This window comes from Crocodylus siamensis, chromosome 1, assembly GCF_052110815.1.
Source record: "Crocodylus siamensis isolate JL-2025a chromosome 1, ASM5211081v1, whole genome shotgun sequence".
In the NCBI taxonomy this organism is placed as follows: Eukaryota; Metazoa; Chordata; order Crocodylia; family Crocodylidae; genus Crocodylus; species Crocodylus siamensis.
The window spans coordinates 353,917,012-353,939,784 of record NC_143395.1 but is presented as its reverse complement, the minus strand read 5'-3'; positions in this window follow the sequence as shown (position 1 = coordinate 353,939,784).

The window sequence follows — 22,773 nt, the reverse complement described above, 5'->3', positions numbered from 1 at the left end:
GGGAATGGTCTCCCCAGATATCAGTGGGTGCCCATGATGTATGGAGCTGGCATCGGGGGCATATTCCACAGTCTCTTATTAGAAGCTGTACCACTTTTGCAAAGGGGCCTGGAGATGATTAAACCTCAATTAAAAAAAGTAACTCTGAAGTTAGCCAGAGATGTGGTTGGTTATGTCTCCTAATTTGTTCTGGATAAGGTGGGCAAGTTGGCAAAGCAGGAAGGGTCCAGCCTCATGTATACTAAAAAAATAAGCCTTAAAGGAAAGAGAGATGCACAGCCTGATGTACAGGCCCACCCCAGTCCCTTTAAAGAAAGAGAGTAAGGTGACAGGTCATCCATATGTGAAAGACCAAGCAGCAGCAGGCTGGGAGAAAGATGGGGTGCTCTCTTGGAGGAAAAATGAATATATTTTTCCCGCCATGGCTTTTTTTCACCTGGGGGGGGCCGATAAAAAAGCAGACAAATTCCATTTAAAAAACACAGAAATCTGTGTTTTTCCTCAACCTACCAAATGTGCAGCAGCATCTGTCTGGCAGCGAGTGGCACTTCTGCTTTCTTTTATTTTTGCCATGGCTTTTGCCTCTCAGCCAATCAACAAAACACCCTACCCCATGGTGAACAGAAAACTAGGATTCCTGCTGATGCATGTACCAAATACAAACTGGATTTTTTTCAAATAGCTTCTGGGGAGACCAGCATCAAGAGAAGTCTGAACATTGAGATCCCCCCACTATCGGCTATTACAGTCTGCCATTCTTGACTTGTTCATTGCTGGGAATAAGTATAGACTATATGGATTTTAACAACATGCTGCTGTACCTTTGTTGGAAGATTGTAAAACGTGATGAAACCAGTCTTGATGCCAGGATCATTGTGGGCCTGGTGAATTATCCTTTGACCTCTATTTTCAGCCAGCTGGATGTCACTCTGGGGGGATCATCTCATAAACCAGAGCAACAATTGTTGCCCTTACTGGGCGTTCATTGAATCAGTGCTCAACTACAGTGATGACACCACTGACACACAATTATCTGCCATACTGTTTTACAAAGACCCCCCTGGACAACATGAAGCACTTAAGCTGGATGGTGGTAATCATGGGTTTAGGATATGGGCAAACCTGATGGCTTAGAGCAGAAAGATATATCTGCTAGGCCATCTCCACAACACTTAAATTAAACTGACTTGCAGTACAGACGCCTTTTGTTTGATGTCCTGTCCCCCTGCAGCTGGACAGTGTCAACTACAAATCACATTCACTTTCCTTTTTGTACAGAAAATGAGGTCAGCCCCAGCTGTGCAGCTGGGCCATACGCAGGCCTAGCTTACAGACAACGATAATACCCCATAGACTGTGTAAACATGAAAGTGCTTAGCATCCCTGCAGGCAGCCAGGTCAGTAATCAGGTGAATCTGTTTTTGGGACACCTGCCCAAATGCCTTGTCACGGTGTTCATGGATAATGATGCCTTTAGCAGGAACTATTCTAAACACTCCTTCAACTGTAAAAACTGCAATATTAATTTTGTTGTCCTGTATGGTGATGGAGAAACCCCCCCAGCTAAACCACTACAGTCAGATTTTGAGAATGGTAAATTAATGAGAAAGCACATCACCTGGTTCAGACAGCCACTAAGCTTAGGAAAGACTATGCACTGTTAATTGTGAGGAATTTGCCTGGGGGTACAATTTGCTTGCCTTTGACCTTTCTCCTGACTATGGATGTGCTGACCATTATTTACTGATTAAAGCAGGGACTTGAGAGCAGAAATATGCTTTACCCACCACTGTCAACAGGATTATGTATGGGGTATTTGACAGTGTTATAGAGATAAAGCAGGGGAGAAATGTCACGTAGGACTACACATGAAGATGGACACTGAATACCTTTCCCTGGTTTTACCTACAGACCCATATGTAAAAGAGACTCAGATGCGTTTCCCTGTGACTGGCTCCCTAAGACTTGAGTGTCCTGAATACCCCTGACCTTAGCAATTAATATGCACCTGCATAATCAGCCTGGTTAGCAATGGCTGGCAGTTTACGGGATGGACTGGAACCACTGAGTTTTTTGAATTGTACTGTCACCCCTCAAACAGTGCTCTCTTTCTCAAAGTATTATGTTTTTGTTAAACGAAAACACTATCAGCACCGTTTTTCAGATGAAACAGCTACAAGACCCCCACTCTGTTGCCTGCAGGCTTCAGAGTTAAAAAGAGCTTGCTGCTACGCCATCTCTTTTTATTCCTGCCCACTGTTTTTTTTCAAAGTGTAAACAGCTGATGGGGAGGGAGGTAGAAGCCTGGTTCTTAATCTAAAATCCTTTGGGTGAGAAGAGTTTAAATCTACCACTAGATACCCAAAGGTTTTTTTAGCAGCATCCTCCAAAGCTCCTAGAAAGAACTGGGCCTTGCCTGGGTACATCTGCCTCACCAGGGACACTATATGCAGCCTATCTCTGGGTTTTATAAACAGAAACACATAGTTTGTGTTGAGGTTAATGGTGCAACTCTTTTTCTCATGACATAAAACATTTTGCACTATATACATGATGCTTATGGTATATGTACATGATAAAGGATTTCTCAGTTTCACCACATGCACAAGCAGAGTCCATCAAATTATCCACCACAACCATATTTACTTTATTAGGAGGGAGCAAGCAGTCATTAAGACTGTCCAGCAAGCCCTTCACAAATTTGATAAAAGGCAATTTACAAATCAAAGCTTTATACAAAGGTTTCCAACACCTATAGAAGCACATGATATTCTTAGGCTGAACAGACAATATTCCACCAGCATTATCGAAAAGGTTTTTTTATAATGTAACTTTTACCAGAGTTTCCAGGCCCAGTGGGAATCACAGAAAAAGGGTGCTTCCAGCACACGTCCATGCTCAAAAGCCAAAGCAGAGGCTGTTAACATTTTCTGTGAGTAATCTCTTGTTGCAAACAATTTTCTGCATTTTCATAAGGGCTTTGGTCTTTATTATCCATCTTTGTCTTTTCTTGATGATAGAGAGCTGTTGTACCATAATTATTTTAGGAGTGTCCTCGCAGGGTTCACCCCTAAATCTAGAACAAGGTCTCTCAAGGACTCAAAGTTGATTTTTTCAGTTGGCTGTATTCCAGGTAATCCCTCTGATCTTCAAGCAGGTCTTGCTTCCTGACAGTTTACACCCATAAGTTTCAGAACTGCTGACACAAACTCCATGATGGATTAATCGGATGGGATATCACTTGTGAGCTTGCCAGTCTCCCTTACAGCTCACAAATATCACAGAGTTGGTGACATGGTACAGGCACAAGTCTTGCCATCTGTCCAACAGCTCATGCAACTCAAAGCATACATAAGCAGTGGTGAAACAGGCTATAAAATGTTAGTGTTACCCAAGACCATGTAACGCTCTTTGGCATACTCTGAAGATATGCAGAACATTTCGTTATCGATAAAATCACAGGATAAGATCTCATCAGAGGGAGAAGAGACAGCCAATGATTTCATTGGGGTGTCTCATGATCAGGGATCCTGGTTTTCTTTGATAAAAAAAAAATCCCTTTTCCCCATGATTAAAATGAAATGCCATTAATATTATATATAAGTGGAGTTTTATTTTAATCATGGAAAAAGGTGAATTTTGGGTTTTTAAATCCAAAAATTGGGAATTTTTTCTTTTATCAGGGAAAATGAGGATCCCTGCTCATGATGTAAGTGTTGGGGAGGTTTGTTCTCTGGCTGAATTTTCCCCAGAAAAATTTATAAACATTTTTGCCTTTGGGCACCTTGCCAGGTTCTATTTAATTTGCTCTTAGTATAAATGCATGCCTTCTTTCTTGTAGAAATCATTCATGTACTTGTTTTGTTTTTCTTTGTCAGTACACCAGGTGGGATACCCTGAGGCTTCTGCTTCCGTTGTAGGTGTAATTTTATGTACTTTGAAAAAAGCGTGTTAGTTGTCTTGGCAAAATGCCAGACATCATAGATTTTTTAGCCACTGTGTAGCTCTTCATGGTAGTTTTCTTCAACTCCGCTGTGTACCAACTTACCGGGAAGGCTGTCTTGTTAGTGTGGGTGCACTTTTACTGTCTTGTATCCACTCAGGTGCAGCACAGTGAGAACAAGTTTACCATTCATTCTGACAGTCAGCACAGGGAAAAAGAGGTCACATGGGGGGCGGGGTCAATTTCACTATGGCCATTCTAAAATAAGTTGACAGAGGTCCAAAATTGTCATGAATAGTTTTGGGGTGCCCATTAGGGTCTTCCTTAGCTTTATTTATGAAGGGGTAGAGGCTGGTAAAATCATAACAGTGAATTTGCTGACCAGGCTTAATTTTGTAATAGAGATAGCATTAGTCCTCTCCCAAAAGACAGCATCCTTTAGGCACCAGAGGGGAAGGCATTTGGGCTTTGTTTAAGAAATCTACAAGCTCCCCATCTGATTCTAATGGTGTCATCCACTCCTGCTACCAAATTGTCCTGATGGGAGACCCCACTCTCTTCAGATAATTGGCCTTGTACTGTGTCTGGTAATGCAAAAAACCTTAGGTTGTCCCCATCAATACATTCCACATTTTTTCACTTTTGCGGGTGACACAGCCATGGAAAAAACAGTCTATAAATTCAAAGGCTGTGAGTTTTTCATCAAATTTAGCATAGCTGTCTAAAAATAGGGGCCTACCTGAAATTCCTCACCTAATAAAATGAACTGGATTACAATATTTTCTTTCTCTTAGCTGTACATTAGCCACTGAACAGACAGGGTTGAAGCTGTCTTTTTCTGTCTCTGTTATTTGTCTAGGGGCATGTCTACATGTGCAATTATGGCACATGAATAAACAGCAGTTTATTGCTTCTGGGAGTGCAATTAACTTTGAAGCAATGTGCGTCGCAGTTTATTCATACACAGAATGTAGAGTTGGGTCGAGGCAGCCCTGGCTGCCAGGGGGCCCCAAGGGTCAGTCTGGTAGCCCGGGGCTGCTGCCCCTGAATAAATGTGCAGTGGAGGGCCTGGATGGGGCATGAGGGAGTCACTGCACTGAAACACCCTCCTGCCCAAGCCATCTGGGGCAGCATCTACACATGCACTGCTGCAGAGTTGTTTACTTCACAATAAGACGGTGGTTGTATTTACAAATATTATCTGGCTGTGGAGTAAATTAGTTTAATCCAACCTAATAGGGGTGCATGTATAGATTCTGAGACAATTACTACTCAGATTGTCCCAGAAAACACCGTAATAAAGAATACTCACTGGCAGCTTGGAGCACAGCACACGAGGGACGGAAGGAGGAGCTCGCACAGCTCATCAGTCACCTATTTATCCAGCTGTGGCCAGCCAGTGACATCAGCGTTAAATGCCAGCTGCCGAGAATAAAAATGGCGTCGCACACTGCGGAGGGTCAAGGAGGAGAGCTGCTGCTGACACCGGCAGCAGAGAAGTCACTCCGCATGGGACCCAGGGGTCGGAGCCAGCTGGAACGAATACAGGTAGAATGAGGAGGAGCACCTCGACATTGATCTGCATGGGACTGTGAAGGATCGACCGGAGCGCTGTCTGGAGACATCAGCAGGGAGATCTGGAGAGATGGAGCGGACAGCAAGTGGGAGTACGAGGATGACAGGGTCCTGAAGAAGTCACATCAGGAAGAAGAGGACCCTGGGAGAACCCCAGAGGGGTTGCTGTCGGAGCAGATATCGCTGCCGGATCCAGATGGGTCATTGAGCAGGCAAGAGGGCAGATGTAGAAGCGATGGGAGGGAGGACACAACCCGTTGCCCTTAGAGACCTGGGAAGGGTAGTAGGGAAGCCAGAGGGGCAGGCTGCCCAGTGATTTTTGTTAAGGCATTTTTTTTTTTTGGTCATTTTCCCCAGCTAGGGGGCACAGGAGGGGAAGTGGGTCCCTAAGTAGTGGGGCCAAGCTAGAACCCCTTAGGATTGGTCTTGCCTGTAGGTTTTCTCTTTTTTTTTTTCCTTTTCTTCCTCTGAGGGAGGGGTGATGGATAGGCGGGCTAGGGAGACGAGGTTCCTGTCGTGGGTGCCCTCTCCTCAGAAGAAGGAGGCCGTTGGATGGACATCGCTCCACAGGAGGCGTGAGGCCAGGGTGTAGGGGTGGTGGAACCCTGTGAGTAACCACCGAGGAGCCAACGAGTGCACCCAAAGGACAACCCTGCACACTGAGGTCCAATAAGTCGTGGCAGATGAGCGCGGGGTTGGAGACTCAGGTGGAGGACATCGGCTCAGGCAAGAACATGAACCAGTGAGATGCTTGACACCTATCACTCGAGTGAAAGCTGCCCGAGAGCGACTGTTCAAGGCCTGGTGGCTTCACAGATAATTAGCCAACTGCACAGTAAATGTCTCATGTAGGTGTACTGGGGGGGAGAAGTGCAGTGATTTGGGGTTCCAAACACAAATTTGCACATGGCCATACAGATGGATGCCAATATGGTGTATTGGAAAGGGTCTATGCAGACATTTACCAATATGAATTTATCTTTTTTCTTCACCATGTCTACCTGCTATGTCATTTTCATAATCTCATTCCTGTATAGGTGATAGGTCTCCTTCATAATTTTCATGTCTTGCTGGCAGTAATAGGCTGGGTCCTTTTCTTTGTCACAGGTCTTATCAAAACTATCCTGATACCATTCTATAAACTCTTCTTTCTCACTAGGTATCATGCTTTCAACTCTGTGGTACTGTGTCCCAAGGATAGGTCAGTAAGCATTTTCTGGTGTGTTTAAAAAAAAAAAAAATGTGGCAAATACCTTTCACACCCTTCAAACCCCATCACCTGGGAAAGCTTGCTAAGTTTAATGGGCAAAAAATTTAAAGAATCTATGAAATGGATATCCAGGCTATCCACCTCTATACACATGAGTTTACTGCTCTGGGTAATTAGTTCTACACCCATTTTTTTCTTCAATAACTGGCTAACAATGAAGTAGCTCTCATACTTTTTGGTACTGTGAGCTATGACAGTGTAGTCCAGGAACTTTTTATCGATCAAGACCTTAATAAAACCAGCCAGACATTTTTTGTGGCAACAGTAGGGGGCGCTACTATACTGAGCCACCCACCTCACTGTGCAAGGCCCAAAACCATACATCAGAAGTCTCCCCTGGGACACCTATGCCTGGCTGTCTCCTTTCGTGGAGCACACCTACAAGGCTGGGGTAATGTAGTCACCACCTGGGCACTAGTCTCTGTTAGGGCTCTGTGCAGCCCAGAGTACACAGACCCTGCAAGCCTTGGGGGTGCTTTGCCCACTGGTAAAGTTCCTGGGTGCTTCTTTCAGACTGAAGCATCTGAAGATAGCCAAGCCCAATGTAGCTGGCCCAGCAAAAGGGAGCCAAAAGGCCTTTTTGTCCCCTTTCTTCCCACAGACATTCACAGAGAAAAACAGCTAGTCATGCTATAACCTGATACCCTTTATTGTTCAAGGAGAAGAGGTAGTGGGGGTTGGTGGGTAGAAAAAGGAATTTGAGAGAAAAAAACAATTTTGAGAAATTGAAATACTTTGAGTATTACCAATGTGGGTTCGGTGGCCCTTTTAATATGTGACTGAAATACTTAGTTCTAATCTAGTAGTGAGTTTCCTAGCATACTCATTGCTTCATCCATAGAAATTCTTTCTGGAGGCTGGAGACTTCTGTGTTCCCAAATGCTGCCTGAGGAAGAGAGAGTGAGCCCCCTCCCCTCAGGAATTTCAACAGCCCAGTCACCTAGGTGACCAGGTTGAAACCAAATAGCTCACAGTCTAGAAAGGAAGGGTGTGTCAAGGCAGGGAAGAGAGAGAGCAGGATATCTACACACCCTTTACTCTTAAATTTCCAAGTTTTTCTTGTTTTTTGGCCCAGAATTCCCAAGATTTTTCTGAGCTAGCTGCATTACAAAAATGTAATTAGGTACATGTCTTCTTGTCTCCTGCATACATTCAGAATATTAAAAAATGTAACCATCTACTATTTTCAGCTTCCACACCAATTGGCTGAGGGTGGCAGAGAAAGATGTTAGAGGGTTCACAGCTCCCTGGTACCTGATAGGTTGCACCTATGTCTCATGGCCTAGAGGGACTGGATTTCTGGGGCCCTTGTGTTGGGTCATGTGCCATGAAGGTAGGTACCACTGTAGGGAGCAGAGTTTCTCAGTCAAAGGGTGGACTTTCTGATGTCACAGACTATGTGATGGGGCAGAGGCTTCTGGGACCAAGATGGCACTCAAGATGGCAACCAATATGGTGGCTAATATGGCAGCGAACTTGGTGGTGAGATGGCTGGGTTTTGGGGTCATGTGGTCATATTGATAGGTCACAGAACTTCCCTAAAGTAATTACTACTGATTATTGTGGTACCTGCTGCTAAGCTTACTGAAACAAAACAAAATTAGAGATTTTCTTACTGTTTATTCATTTTGCACATTTGGCTGTTTTATATGCTGTTTATTGAATTACTTTCCACATTGCAATAGTTTGGAAGGATAATCCAAAATTTAATATAATAACTCATGTGACTTTTATAATGGAGCCTATTACATGGCAAGGGCTTGCACAAAAAGTTGGGATAAAAGGAGAGGAAGCAGTGGCACAGGCACATTGCTCGAAAGTCCTGCCTTCCCAAGGACTTCCATAAATAAAAATCAGTCTATACATTTTTAGGGAGTATTTCAAAATAACAGTTCAAGGCATTGTTTTTGTAGACTTCTCTGGTAGAATTTTTGTTTTGTTTTTTAAAATAATTTATAGCCCTGTAATTTACAGCATGCCTTTACATTCTGCATAAGTGGCAATAGACTAAGCAGGGACTATAAGCTTTTGGAAACTACTGTGTCATGTAAAACCACAAGCATACATACTATAGAGAAACTATTACATGACATTGACAAGATTTATTTCAGGCAGATGTGACAAGGATTTTTGTGCATAATTATACCCATGCAAAGCCTTATATAAGTCACAATAATTTGTACTGACAGGAGAATGAAATGTTCTTCTAGAGTACATAACTTATCTCAAAAATTTTGGCTGAAGCTTTGTACTATCCAATACATTTTCTCTTTGAATCAGCTAAGGCCAAGTGAATGGTCCTCTGACATTAATGAGCAGTACTAATTTTATTTTCCAATTGCTTTATTTAAAAAAAATTGACATGAAATACCTTGAATTAAAAAAAAATACATTTTTCAGTGCTTTCCACTTGAAATTGTTCACCAGATTTGCACAAATTTGCAAATAGTTTAGATTGACCCACATCTACATTTTTGACAAATATAACTGTTCCCAAAATTTTACTCAGCTTGAATCATATATTTCATAGACATTAGGGCTGGAAGGGACCTCAGAAGATCGTCGAGTCCAGCTCCCCGCCCAAAGGGCAGAAAGTCAGCTGGGGTCATAGGATCCCAGCAAAATAAGCATCCAATTTGCTCTTGAAGGTGTTCAATGTAGGTGCTTGAACAACCTCCGATGGCAGGCTGTTCCAGACCTTGGGGGCTCGGACAGTAAAGTAATTCTTCCTTATGTCCAGCCTGAAACGGTCTTGTAGTAGTTTATGACCATTCAACCTTGTCATCCGTTGGGGCTCTTTGGTGAACAAATGTTCCCCCAGATACTGGTGGTCACCCTGATAAACTTATAGGTGGCCACCAGGTCACCCCTGAGCCTGCGCTTTTCCAGGGTAAAGAGCCCCATGGCTCCCAGCCTGTCGTAAGGTCTGCTTTCCTGACCTCTGATCATGCGCATGGCTCTTGTCTGGACTCTCTCAAGCTTCTCCACATCCTTTTTGAATTGTGGAGCCCAAAACTGGATGCAATACTCCAGCTGTGGCCTCACCAAGGCTGAGTACAAGGGGAGAAGGACATCCCGGAATTTGCTTGAGAAGCATCTATGGATGCAAGCCACCGTTTTGGTTGCTTTACTAGCTGCAGCATCACATTGAAGGCTCATGTTCATCTTGTGGTCAATGATGACTCCCAAGTCTCTTTCTTCTGTAGCGCTAGCCAGAGTGGCACTGCTGAGCCTGTAAGGATGTTGCAGGTTTTTCTTCCCAAGGTGGAGAACCTTGCATTTTTCAGTGTAAAACACCATCAGGTTCTCATCTGCTCATTTGCTAAGCCTGTCCAGGTCAGCCTGGAACATCCGCCTGTCTTCTGGCGTGGATGCTTTGCCCCAAAGTTTGGTGTCAAATCAGTTCAGACGTAATGACTGGATGAATCAAGAGCAAGTTAGGTAGCTATAATGGGAACATTTGGGAAGATATAAATGTCAGTATGGTGACAAACAAATCTCTGGTACATTCATTCTCCTGCATTTTTACAAGATTCAAAATTTAGACTGAAGAGGAGTGGGCCCAGCAGAAGTCACAGGGATCAGACCTTCAATTTACTTCAGACCTTCAATTTATTTGAGATTCTAGAATGAACTGTCAGTGATAAAGTACTTTTACTCTGCTTCTTTCATTCTTTGCATTTCTCAAAAAATAAGTTCTGATTCTTGTTTCATCAGCCTGTTCCTTCTGCTCACCCTAACTGTTCCCTCAACAACCCTCTTGTCAGTAGAGGGAGGACCTACTAAAATCAGTAGGCAAGGAAATAGCACCAGTTCTTTGGCTTTTGACACTATTAACAGAGGCATAACAGCTAGGGTCCAGGCCCATGCAGTTCCTTCCTTTCAGAAACATAAAGGATTATGCAGGGGACTGCATGCTTAGGGGCAACCAACATGGGTTCATCAGTGGCAGGTCCTGTCAGACCAACCTTTTACGATCAGATCACCAGATCATTAGATGCAGGGGTAGCGGTGGATATAATCTTCCTGGATTTCTGGAAGGTTTTTGACACTGTCTCTCACCCTGTTCTCATTAAGAAACTGGGGGGCTGTGGTGTAGACACCCACACAGTCAAATGGGTCGCCAACTGGCTGGAGGGCCGCACCCAGAGGGTGGTAGTGGATGGGTCCTTCTCAACCTGGAAGGACGTGGGCAGTGGGGTTCTGCAGGGCTCGGTCCTCGGGTCCGCACTGTTCAACATCTTCATCAGTGATTTGGATGAGGGGGTAAAAAGCACCCTGTTCAAATTTGCTGATGACACTAAGATGTGGGGGGTTGTGGGCACATTGGAAGGATGCAACAGGCTACAATCAGACCTAGACAGGTTACAAGGGTGGGCGGACGAGAATAGGATGGGTTTCAACACAGACAAGTGCAAGGTGATGCACCTCGGGAGGAACAACCGGCACCATACCTACAGGTTGGGGAACTCCCCTCTTGTCAGCACGGAGGTGGAAAGGGATCTGGGGGTCATCATTGAATCCAAGATGAACATGGGCCAGCAGTGTGGAGAGGCAGTAAGGAAGGCCAACCGCACCTTGGCATGCATCCACAGATGCATCTCGAGCAGATGCAAGGAGGTGATCCTCCCCCTCTATGCGGCACTAGTCAGGCCGCAGCTGGAGTATTGTGTCCAGTTCTAGGCTCCGCACTTCAAGAGGGATGTGGACAGCATGGAGAGGGTCCAGAGGAGGGCCACTCGTATGATCAGGGGACAACAGAGCAGGCCCTATGAGGAGAGGCTACAGGACCTGAATCTGTTCAGCCTCCAAAAGAGAAGGCTGAGGGGGGATCTTGTGGCCTGTTATAAACTAGTCGGGGGGATCAGCAGGCATTGGGGGAGTCACTGTTCCCCTGAGCACCACCAGGAGTGACCAGGAATAACAGTCACAAACTGGTAGAGGGTAGGTTTAGGCTAGATATCAGGAGGCGCTACTTCACCGTCAGGGCGGCTAGGGTCTGGAACCAGCTTCCAAGAGAAGTAGTGCAGGCTCCTACCCTGGGGGTGTTTCAGAGGAGGTTAGATGAACGTCTTGCTGGCGTCATTTGACCCCAGTATTCTTTCCTGGCATGGCAGGGGGTTGGACTAGATGATCTGCTCAGGTCCCTTCCGACCCTAGAAACTATGAAATCATTCACCACAGTATGCCAGCATTGGGTGATTCTGTGGTCAATTCTAGACACTTGGAATTCACAGGCACCCATGTAAAATAACAGGGCAGAATCTCACCTATGTGTACAGTGAATAAAACTTTTAAAAAGCAAGATATATTTATTTTAGTGTTTATTTCTGGCAAACGTTTATACAAAAACACTCTATTCAATTTCCCTTTAATCCAGCCACCCTCCACTATATACATATTTAATTATTGGCAGTTCTCTGCCCTACTCTGTGGATCATTTGTAATCATTTAGGCAGAGATCATCTGAATCTGCATGAAACCCACTTGCTGCCAAAGTAAGTGTCACTGACTTTTCATTCTACCTCCTTGCAGTATTGCAGTGTAGGAGGCCTGTCAGGGAGTGAGAAGGAGTAGCACAAGTGTTCTGCAGTAGGTGCTGGTTCTTTATGACCCTTGCTAATGTGTTGCAAGTACTGCCTCCTGGCTTGCTCTATTTTTGCATTTGGGAATTAGACCAGGTAGAGACAGAATGCTGTAAATATCTCTTTGAGGCCCACCCCTCTCTTTGCCCACTGCAAGCTAGATTGACTAGAGATTTTGGATCAACAGGTTTATTTCCTGACAAACACCTGCAGTGCCATAGCAAGGGAGGGGGTGAGCGGGGTGACTGTCTTGGGCACTGAAGCAAAGGGGTGCCGGGAGGCACGGCCCGGCCCAGCCCAGCCAAGGTGGGGCATGGGATGGAATCATGACCACCTCATTTGCAGGGCGTGGGGATAGGGGGAGGGTGGCTTGAGCCACTGCATGCATTCCTGGGCAAGCATGGGAGGGTATATGCCCCCTGGATCTGTGTGCAGGGTGAGGGCAAGCTGCTACTGTGGGCTTTTTTGCCTTGGCACCAAACTTCATTGCTATGGCACTGAACACCTGCATGGAACCATGCCAGCCCCATGCCTGCAGTCTATTTTGTGTCTTTCTAGGGGACTCTTTGCAACAAGTTCATGTAACAGTCATGGGATGGGAAGCCACATTGCTTTTTGCTTGTATCTTTCCTTAGGACTGGCACACACTTTTATGCTCGGCTCAGCACTGACAAACTGATCCCTTTCACCGAAGAAACTGGGATGAGCTACCAAGAGACTCCAGCATACAACCCTGACTTCACAGTGTTATGCTGGCCATGGAAATTTTGTTGACAGGGAGTTTGCTACCCTTTTCATTCTTTTCGGTTTTATCTTATTTGTGACAGTTTTGCTATTCTTTAGCCAGATTTGTTCTGCAACACTTAGAAGATAAGGGCTTAGCTTCAAAGCATTTAGTTACAGGCTTGAAAGGCTACATTTTAAATTACTGAGCAAGAACATAAAGCATGTAGGACTATGTCTTATTCAACATGGCAGAACACTTTGACTGTCTCCTGGTTCTCTTCTCTTCTCTGTGCTTAATTTCTGGTAGAAAAAAAATGCAGTCTTGCTCCCCTTTTTCTTCTGGGCTAAGTACAGACAGTTTAGGGTGCAGACAGAACTGACAATTTTTTCCTGAACTGGCCACAGAAAGCAGTTTATAGCTGTGACCTCATAGAATTGCATGAGTCATCAGATAAAGATGTTGCAAAATGTAGCATCTTTTGTAACTTGTGTCCACCAAGCTCCCATTCTGTCCCTGTTTTCAGAAAGCGGGTAGGGAAAGGGAGCAGAGGGAGTTTCAGTCTGAGGGGGTTTTCAGCTTCCTCTGAAGTGTGGGTCGGGTTTATTGCACCACCCCAGGTGGGGAGGGCTCCAGTTCAGCCACCGCACCCTTAAGCACCAGCTGGGGAGGCCTAAGAATGAGCTCCTTCTGCTGCCTTCCCCCCCTCCCATTCTGAAAACAGCAAGCACTGCCAGAGAGCCCAGGCCATTGCTGTGGGAACCTAGATGCAGGCTCCCAGCCCCAGCTAGATTCCCCTTCCCCGCTGGAAATAACAGTGAATTTCTGTTTGGTCTGGGGTAACTTTGCAACTTAGAACATTTTGTAAAAATTGTTCTGAGTTACAGCTGGGAGCTGCACTTCTATCTGCACCCAAAAATCCTGAGACTGAATCAATTCAGTCTTTGCATTTAAATTTGAACTGCATAGATTGAACTGATAAGGAAGTGAACAGATATTCACTTTTGATTCTGGAAATGCAGCCATATGCCTGCAGTGGCCCCCATTGGAAGCTGAGAGGCACTAGAGCATGCCTCCCTACTCAGCTGAAACAGACAGCTTGAGCCAAGGCTAGCCTGATCACCCTGAAAGGAGAGGCTTGTGGGGGAGGTGCAAAGCATCCTGCAAATGCTGTGGGATTGTAAGTTAACCATCCAAATTAGAGTTATCCGGGATAGAAGTTGTAGAAACTGATTTAACCTAAATCAGTTAAGTCTGGTACTACATCCATCCAGGTTTCTCTTAAACCAGTTTTGATCATTTTGAAAGCAGTTTATGTGCACTGAACTTCTGTTGTGTTACAGATTTGAACAAGTTTCCAATAACTTATACTGATCTATCCCTAGCCACGGTGTTAACTCCTTAGAGAGCTGAAGAGTAGTTAATTTCTGTTCTGGGACAGAACAAAAAAAAGGGACAGGGTATGAAACTATATTTAATTAAATTTGTGGGATTAAAAAAAAGCACATGGAGCTTTGTTATGGCATGTTTTGCTATTTCCAAGACAAGAAAAAATTCTTATCACTTTTCTTCCTTCTCGTCTATGTGACTGACAGATTGCTACCCTTTAACTTCACAGAACCTTAGCCTCCAGGCTTTACTATTTCTGCATGAAGAATGGTACTTAGAAGGTGATATTTGTGTGTTTGTGCATGTTTGAAAGAATTAAAGGTAGGGTGAGAAGACAATGAATGTGGTTTGAGCAAAATTAATAGAGGCCGAGATGATGTTAACCAGGTTATACCATTTTAGTAGTCGCACCTTGTGCAAGAGTGGTGGGTTAAAGCACCCAATGCCACTTATGTTACATCTTCTTCAAATTTTGCATGTATGTTGGCTCTTCATTACCATGGTGATGAGATATCCATTGGAAGTGAGTAGAAGCTGTTTGGTGGGTGGAAGTGACAGGCTTAGGATCGGGATTTTTGGAGAGAAGCAGGGCTGCACATCACATTATGAAGTCTATGGTAATGTAAGATTGATGTTGTAGTTTGATGATCCAGAACTTGAGGCAAGGATACTCACCCTAAGAGAGCAGGGAATAAGTGTTCCAGTTTAAGCATTTTGCTTGCATTTCCATTTTCTTACTGGAAGTCATAGTAGGGTTTGAAGGTCATAATAAGGTGCCTGAGAGCTACTCTGCACGTTAAGCCCACCCAGAGCTGGGACTATAGGTGGGCTGGAGCCAAGAGGCTAAAGTCAGATTAGGTGGTTGTAGCTGAGAGGCTGAAACTGAATGAGCAGAAGCTGAAACAAGAGCCATGGACCCGAGTGGGTGGAAAGTAATATAAGGTAGAGGTTCAGTGAACAGTGACTAAGTCACACCCATGTTTTGTGGGTCTATGCTGGGTGCTGGAAGCCATGTTTAGTACCCCTAAGGTAAGATTACAGCCAGGAGGCCATGATTAGGCCAACTGGACCACAATCAGTGCCACAGATGTGGGGTCAGGGTTCAGTACAAGAGAGAGGCAGGACCAGGAGCCCAGTGCAGAGGGATTTGGACCCAGAGGCCAGAGTTAGGCAAGCTGCTTCTGGTTAGGACTAAGAATAAGAGGAGGGGTCCCACTCAGGATGGGGATCTGAACCTAATGATGAGCAGGTCCCAACTGTATGTGAAACTCCCATGGCTCAGAGGTCCTAGCAGCTGCATCTCTTTGCCTCAGAGGTGCATTGGGTACCTTTGTGGCTGGGAGACCCTTAGCTGAGGGGGCTCCAAGCCACGCGAGCTTCTCAGTACTGGGCTTCCCCTGCACCAATAGTATGGCACAATGAGATCTAATGAACAGTCCCATATTTGCATGGCATGACAGGAGGCTTGATTGTATGGATCATATATTAGATCCTATCATGCCTTAACCTGCATGTGTAGAGGGGCCGTCAGTGGCATTTATCTAGTTGAAATGAAATCAGAAATAATTATTAAAATGCCTATTGGACAATAGAATTAAAGGCAAACAGTACTACACTACAAGTAATTGTACAGTATTGAGACTTTCACCTGTACCACAGGCACTAATGCTTATGCTTTGAGCCATGTTGCTTTTCCATGTGAACATTTCTGATATTTTGCAAGAGAATTTCAATCCATAATAGAGGAAGGCTGGAGAAGAGCTCAGGGAGCTGGCTAGGGTGGATAACAGGTGCACAGCAACCTGGGAAATTGCTTGGCAAAGGAACCAGGTGAAGACCTGAGAGCTCAGGATCCTGGCTGGCTTAGCTATGTATTGACCAAACTCACGTCAAGTTTCCATTTTATATGTCAAGCCTCCGTCTTCTGTTCTTTGCCTGGGCATCCCATGTTGCAACAATGTAATACATTGTACTCCTCCCATGCAAATTGGTTCCCCAATGAATGAATGTGGTTGGGAATGATTGAAATACAATGGTAGCAGGCCTCTACTGAATGACCTGTAACGACTGGGCCATCACCTTGCATTGATTCATCCAGGAACCACAGACCTCACCCAGGAACTGAGACAAGAACCCAGCATTTGAAAGACAAAAGACCCTGCAGAACCAGCAACTCTCACCATTACAGACACCCGAAACTGCACATCCCTGAATGGAGCACACATGCTCAGTATGCCAGGGGCTGACCCTTGCTTGGGCATGCCTCCTGTCACTAGGGTCACACAAGGTCTGCCCCTATAAAAAGGGACAGTGAAGACAGACCCAGTGGGACGCCCTCTCCGTCTGGACCAGGACCATGCCACACCACCTATCCAACAAGAGGCCCTGCTGGCGACCCCCCCCTCTGGACAACACCGATTGGACAAGGACCCCTTTCCAGCCTGGATAGGTAGATATTACCTGCACACCTCCTCCTACAATTTGGACTCTTTTCTCCTCCTGGACTTCAGTGGACTTCAGTCCCTGCAGCAAGCCTTTCTAACTCCTGCTGCCATTGTGTGTGTGTGTGTGTGTGGGGTGCAAGGGAACCAATCTTCCCTGTTCGATAAAACCACTCTCATTTGCAACCCCGAGTTCAGTCATGTTTTACTGAATCCTAGTCTCTTCCCTGTATTAAATTCCAGCCTTATCCTCTCTCTCTCTCTCAGCTCCAGCCCTCCCCTACTGTTTTCTGATCTCCTCCCAATTCCATCTCCCCTTTTCTGCCACCTCTCAGCCTCTCCTTGCTTTCACGCTGTCCCTGCTGCCTTTCAGCTTCCCGTGCCATCTACTGCCTTTTCCCTGTGACTTTCTGCTGCCTTTCTCTGCTTTCCTGCTGTCCTACTGCCTTTCAGTCTCTCCTGCTGCTTTTCCTGTGATTTTCTGCTGTCCAGCTCTCTGTTTTCAGGCTTTCCCCACACCTTCTGTAGTTCCCCCCTGTCCTGCAGCTTTCTCCAGCTCCCAGCACCTCATGCCATTCCCTGCAATCACTCTAGCTGCCCCAGAGCCATCCTCTGGCTCCCCACACCCAGAGCCCCTCTTTAACACCCACACTTTCCTTTAGTCCCATTTTCCCTCTCCCCAACTACTTTTTCAGCTTCCCTGCAGCTCTGGCTCCAGTCCCAGCCTCTGCTGGCATTGCTTCCTTGATCTGCAGGCTTTGGGCATTGTCTTTTAATTAATTAAGATCACTTAACCTAAAGTTACCCCCAAGCCTCAGTTCTTCAGCCCAGGCCCCTATAGTCTACCAGTTCTAATCCCAGTCCTGGTAACTTTAATTCTCTACACTTCTACTTTCTTACCTTAACCTTTCCCCAAGTATCCCAAGTACACTAAGCACATACATACATATTGCAACACCCAACTTAGAAACTCACCTGTGTGTATGTGTAGGTGGGTGGTATGTGTGTAAATTAGTGAATACACATATATAGATATTCGTGTGTGGGTGGGTGGGTATATAAATTAGTAATCCACATATGTGTACTGAATGTGCAGGTGTTGGTAACTGGTAACTGATTCTGTCTAAATTTGGTGTGTGTAGCATTTAATCGCACTGGTGATAGGTGTGCATGAACCTAGACTAGTTATTTTGAACATGTGTATCTGAGTTGCTAGTGTGAGTGTATATATATCTATCTATCGATATCTATAGATATCTATCTATATATTGCACTGTTAGACAGGAGGGTGTAGTGTACAATTGCACATATACAAAACACACAAATCAATTAGGTGTATACACACGCATACTACCAGCTCAGGCACATACATATTCAAACCAGCCTAGGCACATGCATACCTATTACCAATCCAAGCACATACTATACACCCCCAAAATTAGATACAGATCACTAATTTGTATACCATGTATATATGGCATTGTGTACATGGTATACAAATTAGTGATCTGTGTCCAATTTTGGGGGTGTATAGTATGTGCTTGGATTGGTAATAGGTATGCATGTGCCTAGGCTGGTTTGAATATGTATGTGCCTGAGCTGGTAGTATGCGTGTGTATGCGCCTAATTGATTTGTGTGTTTGTATATGTGCAATTGTACACTACACCCTCCTGTCTAACAGTGCAATATTGAGATTCTGAGCATTGGCCTGACCCCTCAGGGCAACAACTGAAATGTATTACCTGATATGGAGTGACTGTTTAGCGGTATCTGTGAAATGCATTTGTTTTCTTGGCCCTTTATCTGGTGGCCAAGTTGGAGGAAAAAAAAGTATATGAAACTGCATGGAGATTCTACTATCCATTTAATCAGAAAGGTAGTCAGGATCTTTTGTCACTGGCAGAGCTCTCTCTCTTTTTTTGCTAAGTAGAGAACTTCAGGACTATTGATCTAGCACATTTATGTGCATTATGGATTTGTTCCACCTAACTGTTAAAACCTGATAGTTCAGCCACTTGTGTATGTCCACACTGTTACTGTTCTAGCAGTGTAGCTTTGACTTTGCTTGTATCTCTGCTTTCATGTCACTACAATACATTACACAGTCTCTCACTTTCAACACTATTCACAGATATTGTCCCTGTATTGCCTTTTTTCCCCCCCCCCTTTGCTTTAGTGGTTCTCTTTCTTCTCCTTTTCTTTTTCTGGTTAGTCCCATCTTTCTTTTCCTTTTCAGTTCCCTCCTTAATTGCACACTTCTTTCAGGCATCTTTCCTATTTTCAATCTTCATTATTAATTTTCCAGATCATCCCCCTTCTTAATTAACTTTCTATGCATGTGCTTTGTTTTATTGCATCTGGTTGGGAATTCTTTGAAGACAAGAGAGAGCCAGATTCATCCTGTAGAATTTGAGTTACTCAAAGAAAAAAAATGGCCTAAGGGCCTAAGTGTGTATTTGGAAGGGACTCTGTAATTGTATGGCAGTATAATTGTGATTTGATAGTAATAATATTATGATGTAATTGTAAATAATAAATGTGATCTATAGGAGTATAAATATAATTTGTCACCAATGCTGTGTTGTTGAATGAAGGTTGTTCTGATGATGATAAACCTAGTCAACAAATAATTTTCCCCCTGATAATAAGGGAGGCATTCTAGTAATTTACTTTTCTAGTAATTTACCTACTGTAGGTAAAATTTGAAATGGGTCAGTAATTATTAATGCATTTAGAATTACTCATTAATGAGAGAAGTAATTACTGCTTGCCTTCATAGCTCAATTACAATGCATTGCAGTAAGGGAACATGAAGGATTCACATTAGAATGCCAAAGATTCTTAGTCCCTGGGTAACATTTACAAATCTCTTAAGTGACTTAGAAATGAAAGGTACATTTCAAAAGTTACATAGGCATATGGGGCTGGATCCAAAACTAAATTAGATGCCTGGCTGCAGTAGAATTCCCTGAATTTTTCCCATATTTGGTGTATTATATGAGCATGAGATAATTGAGTTCAGGATCCTGAGGAAAGGAAGGATGGGGAGCAGCAGAGTAAGGACCTTGGACTTCAGAAAAGCAAAATGACTCACTCAGGGAGATCCTGCATAAAAATCTCGCAAGAACTCCTGGGAAGCCAGTCTGATGGGGAGAGGAGTCCAGGGAAGCTGGCTGTACTTTAAAGAAGCCTTACTGAGAATGCAGGAACAAACCATCCCAATGTGCAGGAAGACTAGAAAGCATGGCAGAAGACCAGCTTGGATTAGCAGGGAACTCTTCAGTAGACCAAACCACAAAAGGGAAGCTTGTAAGAGGAAAATTGGACAAACAACTGTGGATGAATATAAGAGCACAGCTTGGGCATGCAGGGATGAAGTTAGGGAGGCCAAAATACAATTGGAGTTGCAACTAGCAAGGGACATGAAGGGTTTCTACAAGTATGTCAGTAGCAAGAGGAGGATCAGGCAAAGTCTGGGTCCGTTACTGAGTGGGGGAAGCAACTTTGTGACAAAAGATGCAGAAAAGGCTGAAGTGCTTGTCACGGGGTGGAGCGCAGGGACAGCCGTGATCCCTCTAGTGCCCCCCTACCATGCCAAGTAGGCGATCCAGGACCCTCTTATCTTGCCCGCCACGCCTTTGATGATATCTGGTTCTATTATGGGAGGCTGCCTTTGATCCCCTAGTACACGGTGTTATGCTGGAACTATTCCCCGTTCCGTATGGGGTGACTCGGTGCACCCCAGCCTTAAGGGCTGTGTGTGCCTCCAACCTCCCCTTTAGCATGCCCCAAGCCTCGCAGCTGTACCAGATGTTCTCATGTCATATGCTCACCCCTACCTGGGGTCTCTCGATACGTACACTCCCTCTCTCTGGGGTTTCTCTGTACACGCACCCAATATACTCGCCCCTCCCAGGCTTCTGTCCAACCTCTCACCCCTTCCGGGCCTCTAGTCATGCTCCTATCAGTCAGGCCCCTATCCACACGTCCGCCCCTCTCCAGGCTTACTCTCGTGCGCCTGCCCCTCTCCGGGACTTCTACCGCGCGCTCGCCCTTCTCCAGGACTTAGTGTCAGTAGGGCGCTAGTTGCTCACCCTGGAGCCTCTTATTTTAACTTGCCTGCCAGGCTTGTTCTCACATGCCAGCCTCTCTCCCGGACTCTTACCGCACACCTGCCCTGGGGCCTATGCCGCGCTGCCCACGCTCCTCGCCCGCCCTGGGGCCTATGCTGCGCTGCCCACGCTCCTCGCCCGCACCTCGGGGCTTCCCGTGGTTGGGGCTCAGGCGGCTTTAGCCTTATCTGGCCCCCAGAACAGCCTTCTCGGGCCTAGCTTGCACGCTTCCCGCGCTTGGGGCTCAGCTGGCCCGTAGCTATGCCTGGCCCCTGACCCTTTTTCTGGGTCATAGAACCCACTGGGCAGACTACTGCCCCCTTACAGGGCCGGGGTAACAACACCCCACAACGTCGTGCCTCCCTCTGGCACTCACCCGTAGTGTCAGCTCCAGCACCAATCACTGTGCCACCCTGGCACCACTTGCTATGCCCTTACTGGGCACCAGAAACCCCCAGATTGTAGGGGAGCTCCCATGAGGCCTCCTTGCACCCCTACAGTCTCACCTGGTCCTCCAGTTTTCACACAAACAGCCCTACTGCAAAGCAAACTACTAGCCAACTGGCTCTAACTCAGAATAGGCCTACCGGCTATAACATAAGGGTCCAGACCCAAACCGGCCCTCTTGCAAAGGCATCTCCACCAGGATTTTCTGTGCCTTACCATGCTGCAGCCCCTTAGGTGCTCAAGCTGCACTGCTCATCCCTTCTGCAGAGCTCCTGCAGCTGCCAGAAAGGAACTAGCTCTGGCCTCAGCCTGGTCACTTATAAAGGCCAGGCCCTGCCCCCTTCTAGCCAGCTGACCAACGTTAGTTGCCCCGGCAACCCTTACCTGTGCTGCCCTGTTGATTGGCAGCTGTCCTTATTACTATTACTAGTAGCGAGCACCCTAGTGCTCTGCTACAGTGCTCAATGCCTTTTTCACTTCAGTTTTCACAGGCAAGGGCAGCTCCCAGACTACTGCACTGAGTAGCACTGTTTGAAGAGAAGGTGATCATCCCACAGTGCTGAAGTTAGGGACTACTTAGAAAAGCAGGACACGTACAAATCCATGGGGCTGGATGGGATGCACCCGAGAGTGCTGAGGGAGTTGGCTCATGTGATTGCAGAGCCACTAGCTATCATCTTTGAAAACTCATGGTGATCCAGACAGGTCCCAGATGTTTGGAAAAGGACAAACAATTGTGGCCACATTTAAGAAATTGAAGGAGGAGAATCCAGAGAACTACAGACCAGTCAGCCTCACCTCATTCCATAGAAAAATCATGGAGCAGATCCTCAAGGAATCAATTTATAAGCACTTGGAGGAGAAAAAGGTGATTAGAACCAGTCAGCATAGATTCACTAGGGCCAAGTCATGCCTGACCAACCTGATTGCCTTCTATGATGAGGTCACTGGCTCTGTGGATGTGGAGAGACAGGTAAATGTGGTATACCTTGATTTTAGCAAGGTTTTAGATACAGTCTCCCACAACATCCTTGCAGGCAAGCTAAGGAAGAATGGGCTAGATGAAAGAGTGCAAGGTGGATAGAAAACTGGCTGGAGCATCAGGCTCTGAGAGTAATAATCAATGGATCAATGTCTAGTTGGCAGCCAGTTCAAGTAGAGTGCCCCAGGGATTGGTTCTGGGGCTGGTTTTGTTCAATGTCTTCATCAATAACCTGGAAGATGGCATAGCGTGCACCCTCAGCAAGTTTGCAGATGACACCAAGCTGGGGGGAGTAGTATATATG